Source organism: Emys orbicularis, chromosome 1 (assembly GCF_028017835.1).
Source record: "Emys orbicularis isolate rEmyOrb1 chromosome 1, rEmyOrb1.hap1, whole genome shotgun sequence".
Classification (NCBI taxonomy): Eukaryota; Metazoa; Chordata; order Testudines; family Emydidae; genus Emys; species Emys orbicularis.
In genome coordinates, this window is record NC_088683.1 from 179,440,765 (window position 1) to 179,446,764 (window position 6,000).

Here is a 6,000-nt window from a genome sequence, read left to right on the forward strand (position 1 = left end):
CTCCTGAGGAAGCAAGTCAGGAAAAACGACAGATTTAGAAGGGAACAGAAATGTGGATGAAACACAGTTTGAACTATTCCTATTTCAATTACTCAACCAAAGGACTTAGACACAGTTTTGCCCCAGCTGACACTTTTCATAATACAGCATCTCAGAGGCTGTTAAAATGGCCATTCCCCATTTCAGAGCACTTCTGTGAAAGGACTGAAGGAAACTGTGCGAATCAGACCCGTCAGATTGCAGCATTTCCTATATATACAATCTGCACAGACAGAGCCTGGAGGGGGGAACATCAGTTTTGGGAGGAACTATTATTATTATTATCTTACCCATGATGCTTAGAGAGAAACACCAGGAAGTGAACATGAGCCAGGAGGCAGGCTATGCAGAAGAGCTGATTTGGAGCTACTGAGCATCGGTATCACACTAAAGTAAAGTGCAGAGATTAAGTCATCTATGGAGCACTCAGCTGCAATGCAGCACAAGGTGCATGAAGGACAAAGCACTGCTGCTTCCAACAAAATCAGCACAGCAAAGGAACTGCTGAAGAGAACAGGGGAAAGAGACAAAGACCTGCAACTCCCCCTAGTTTAAAATATTACAAGTGTATTCATTTTAGCAGTAATGAACTGCAAACATGTACTCAGCAAGAGAAGAACCAGGTAAAAGTAAAAGGTTAGGTCATCTTGTCTGTTTCTCGTTCCATCTTCCCACACATCCCAGCCCAATCCCATCTGCTTTCATAAATCACCTAAAAAACTACAATTATCTTACCCATGATGCTTAGTAAGTTTTGAAAGCACAGTGAAGAGAGCTGCTTCCCCTACCCAAATCATGAGTTTGAGAGAGTCCTAAGCTGTTGCTGAGAATCAGGCTACCCTGCTCTTTTTGTAAGCAAGGAACAGTCAATCAGAAAAACCAAGCTACCCAAGGGGAGGGGACCAGAGAAATCCCCAAATGATTGAGGTTTCCTTTTCGCCTTTGGAATGTTCAGAGAAAGCCAAAAGCTGATTATCCCAGAGCTATAGCCATAGGAGGTACATACTGTAGGCGGGGGAAGGCAATGCCTCCCCAAACCACCCCGCGTGGCCACGCCCACACTCCACCCCAAGGCCTCCTGCTTGCCGCTTGCCCCCAGCCCAGGCAGGTTGCTCCTCTTCTGGGAAGTGTGCTGGGGCGGCCAGCCTGTGGCTGGAACTTGGGGTGGCTGAGGTCCCCAGCGCTGGGGTCCCCCGGGCACTGGGGCTGCGCCACCTGGGGCTCCAGGGCTGAGGGTGCTGGGGCCATGGCAGACACCTGGCACTCCAGGGCTAGAGGCGCTGGGGCTTCCCACCTTGTGCTCGGGGGCTGGGGACACTGGACCTGGGGCTGTGGCACTGGTGCTCTGGGGCTGGTGGCCTCGGGCGGGAGCCTCTGGGCTTTGGCGGGAGAAGCAGGGGCTCGGGCAGAAGGGGAGGGCCAGTCTGGGGGCTAGCCTCCTTGAGCCTGTGGTTCACCCATCACTAAGGCTAAGATTTACTCACAGGTATTTTTAGTAAAAGTCACGGACAGTAAACAAAAAGTCACAGCCCCTGACGTGTCCATGACTTTTACTAAAAATAATCCTAACTAAATCTTAGGTGCTGGGGGTGGGGGCGCTTCTTCGGACACTACTGCTCTGGGGGGGACGCTCCAGGGGATGCTGCTGCTCTTTTGGGGGGATGCTCTGGGGCCCTGCTGCTGCTGGGGAGGTGCTCTGGGGCCCCACCCCTGCTCCGGGTGCACGGCAGCTCCCCAGAGCCCTGCCGCCAGCTCAGCGGCTGGGGGAGCAGCGTCCTGGGGCTCTGTTGCTGCTGCTGGGGGGGGGAGAGAAGGGGCAGCCCAGGGCGCCACTGCTGCTTGCGGATTGCTGCTCTGGGGCAGTGCCTGGGACCAGGAGAAGGGCTGCCCCAGCTGCTCAGGTGGCCCTGGGGTCAGCTGCACCAACTGCTGCAGAAGTCCCGGAGGTCCCAGAAAATCATGGAATCCATGAGTTCTGTGACCTGAGTGAAAGACTCGCAGACTTACCCATCGCCCATGTCTATAGCTAACATTGCAGCGTGGCATACACCTACCTGCTTCTTTGTTACACACTCCCTAAAGGGAGTCTCTCTTTTTGCTGAAATCTCAGTGTATCATGCTCTGTAGTGTCTCCCTCACTCTGCCCTCCTCCCCACCCCCACTATCAACAGGTACTTCTCTGCTTCCTAGGATGGTTCTCCTTCTCCAGACTTTGCTGCATGCAGGTCCTTTAGCTTGGGAGTGGCTTGGGATAGGCACAATTCAGAACCTGATTGTTTAGGAGCAGCTAAGGAGGCATAGCAATAGTGATCTCATGAGTTAGGATACACATTTCCATCCCTATTGGTTGGGAGAAGCTCCTGTCTCTCTCCTGGCAGATCATCCAGACAGAGAATTTGAATTGGCAATTTCTCTGAATTGTGTATGAGCTATAAACTCCGTCTGCTCCTGTCATGCTTCCAGCCTCATTTTAAATCCATAGCACATTTTTAGAACCCTCTCTCCAGCCCAAAGAGGTATTTAAATGCTTCAAGTAAAGGATTAAGAGTCCAAATGAATGATCAAGTAAGGGCTGCTGGAACCTTGAGAAAGGTCTCATATCTGTGAACATTATCCTCTCCCAGTTGCTACAAGAGGGTTCCAGCTGATTGGCACCCACACTGCCCCCAGACTTGCTCATTTTCATACCTTTGGCCTCAAGGGAAGGATTGGCTCACCTTGTTGCACGAACACACGTTTTTTATGTCCTAACCACACAATACTGGATTAAAGGGGGGCTGAGGGGACTGCACCCCTCAAGCCTCTGCTTTTCTGGGAGGCCTCCAATCCATCACATATAGACTATATACAAGGGAGATTTCATTATATGTACACTAACTCTAAAAAGAAAAGAAAAACAACTAAAAACATAGATGCCCCTTGTTGACACTGATTTTGTTCTTAAGCTTCAGTTAGAGTTTAATTTTTTTCAGACTTTCAGTTGCTGGCGATGGGGGTGTGAATTGGAAGCGCTAATCGCTGGCTGCTAATTGCAGCACTGCCCAATACTTCTTTAGTATTGTTTTAATTCCCAAGTGGAGCAGCGAAAAGGAAAACTAAGTTAGAAAGAGAGAAAACTGTAAGCAAATTACCAAAACTTACTATTTCTTTGCTAGTACTACTTCAGAATCATCTTCCAAAGAAGCTGGACAGTCTCTCTCAGAAATGATAATCAAAGGGAAGATATATACATGTGAACTTGTTCCCTCAGGAGAGGGCAGAAGAAAAGGCAAGCGTTCTTGAAATCCAGGACAAAAGTGATACTGAAAATGATGACCCATTTTTCCTAGCACTGTACAGAAGGCAAAGAGAATAGTAGTGATAAAGAGAATAATGTTGCCATTAGTGTTGAACAATATCCAATTCAATGGCCTGCTTTGATAGCTGAGGAGTTTCACACCCAATGTATTGAGAAAGCTCTGCTCTGTCTTCAGAATCACAATGACAAATTTATAGCTTCTGAGCAGCAGTATAAACGTCAGAAAAGATCTCTCTCTTGTCTCTTCTTTTTGAATAAAAATGACCAAATAGAGCGCATTATCAGAGACATGGCTTGATGTATTCTAAATCCACAGGAACGGTATTCTGTTTCATGTGCAAACTCTTTTCCTCGCCTAACAATCTTAGCCCCTTTGTAGCCCCTGGCTTTTCCAACTGGAAAAAAGGAGAGAAGACTTGTTATGAAAACAGTGTAGAACATCATAATGCCCTGGTTACTTGACTAGCCAGGTTGCATAGCTAGCCCATTTGCAAGGCAAGAATCACATTGATAGGGAGATGGTATGGCTGCTTCTAACACAAACTGCCTACTTGAAGGAAGTTTTAAGGTGTATTGTGGTAACTGGCAAGTTTCTTGCTGAACGTGGTTTAGCGTTTAGAGCAGGGGTCTCAAACTCGTGGCCCGTGGGCCATCGGTGGCCCGCAAACCTCCCCAATGTGGCCCATGGGGCTTCAGCAGTTTTGGGGCCGGGTCTCTCCTTTGGCCCACCTGCCGCCCCCAGGCGCTTACCCCCCACAGGCAATTTACAATGGCCCGGGGCTCCGGCAGTGCAGCGGAGCTGAGCGGTGTCTGCCTGCTCACTCCAGTGGCTGCCGGCCCCTCCCTGTGGCCCCAGGGCGGGGCTGTGCCTCCCCGCGCTGCCCCTGCCCCAAGCACCCCTGCGGCCAATGGGAAGCTGCAGGGGCGGTGCCTGGGGGCAGCAGCACATGGAGGCCTCCTGGCCCGCACCGCCTTGGAGCCCCAGGTAAGTGCTGCACCTCCTGACCCCCTCCCAGAGCCTGCACCCATTCCTCACACACCCCAGCTCCCAAACTCCCTCCCAGAGCCTGCACCCCCTCCCCCTTCCCACACACTCCCTCCCACCCCCAAACTCCCTCCCAGAGCCTGCACCCCTCCCCCTCCTCCCTCCCAGAGCCTGCAAACCCACCCCCTCCTCCTGCACTCCCACCCCCTGCCCCAGCCCAGAGCCTGCACCCAGCACCCAAACTCCATCCCAGAGCCTGCACCCCAGACCCCCTCCCTCACCCAAACTCCCTCGCAGAGCCTGCACCCCAGTCCCCTACCCCAGACCTCTTCCCCCATCCAAACTCCCTCCCAGAGCCTTAGGCAGGTGGGGGGTGGAGTTTTGGGGGGCAGGTTCTGGGCAGCATGAGTGACATTATTGGCCCGTTGAGAGGATTTGAGGACTGGCACTGGCCCTAAGGTAAATTGAGTTTGAGACCCCCTGGTTTAGAGGAAGGGAGGAACTTACCATTTCTCCTCAGAAAGGAAATTATCTAGGTATTCTTGAAGCCATCTTCAAGAAAGGAAGAGAGAGCACAGGGAAAGAAGAACCTTGTGGTTAGATAGGGGGGAGGTGTGTGACAGAGGGCTAGGTATGAAACCCTGAGTCAGCACTCTGTTTACAGCAGTTCCAGTCAGGCATAGCAGATTGGAGCTGACGAGGCAGACCTGTGCCTAATTTGTGGGGCAAGGCAGAAAAGCTAATTAAGCCACTAGCCAGAGCCCACAAATAGGCACAGGAAAGAAGTGAAAAGGGGGAAAGGCAGTGAGAGGGAGAGAGAGATTGCTCTCCCACTGCTTGTAAAGGTGCTTGGTATGCTGTGAAGATGGTGGGACTCAATTATAAATAAACTGCACAGGGTGTTGAACCAGCACAAGGGTCTCTGCGTGGTTTGTAGATGGAGACAGAAACTGGACCGAGGAGGCCCTGTTACAGGACCATAGACACAACCCCAAGAGTGACAGCAAGTAGTAAGAACCAGGGACTGGTCAATTGCGTTAGGTCCCATAAGGACTCAAGAGTGGTTGTAACTGGACGGAAACCATAGGTGGTCATGGTTGTAATTCCCCAAGAGTGGTTCCAGTGATTGCAAGTGATCCCACAAGAACTCATCTCATAAGGACCACGATCACAATCCCGCAAGTGAGGGGAGTGTAGGAACTAGGGTCGCAACCTACTTTTCTACCATAGTCAGTGAGTTATTCAGGGAATTTAGGACTCAGGTCTTAGTATCTGTCTATGGGTATATCGACACTACCCGCCAGATCTAGACGCGTCTGGTCTAGACGCGATAAATCGACCCCCGAGCACTCTTCCGTTGACTCCTGTACTCCAGTGCTGCGAGAGGCACAGGCAGAGATGACGGGGGAGTGGCAGCAGTCAACTCACTGCGGTGAAGACACCATGGTAAGTTGATCTAAGTATGTCAACTTCAGCTACGTTATTCATGTAGCTGAAGTTGCGTAACTTAGATTGATTCCTCCCCCTCCCCCCCCAGTGTAGACCAGGGCTAAGTGTGTATAATAACATCAAAATGACAGAAAAGAAAGGAGAGTCAAGTGGTAACAGTAATTTGGAATTAATGTTTGGAAAAACAGAATTAGAGGATTTTGTTTTAAAATATGGGAATGGTCCTTGG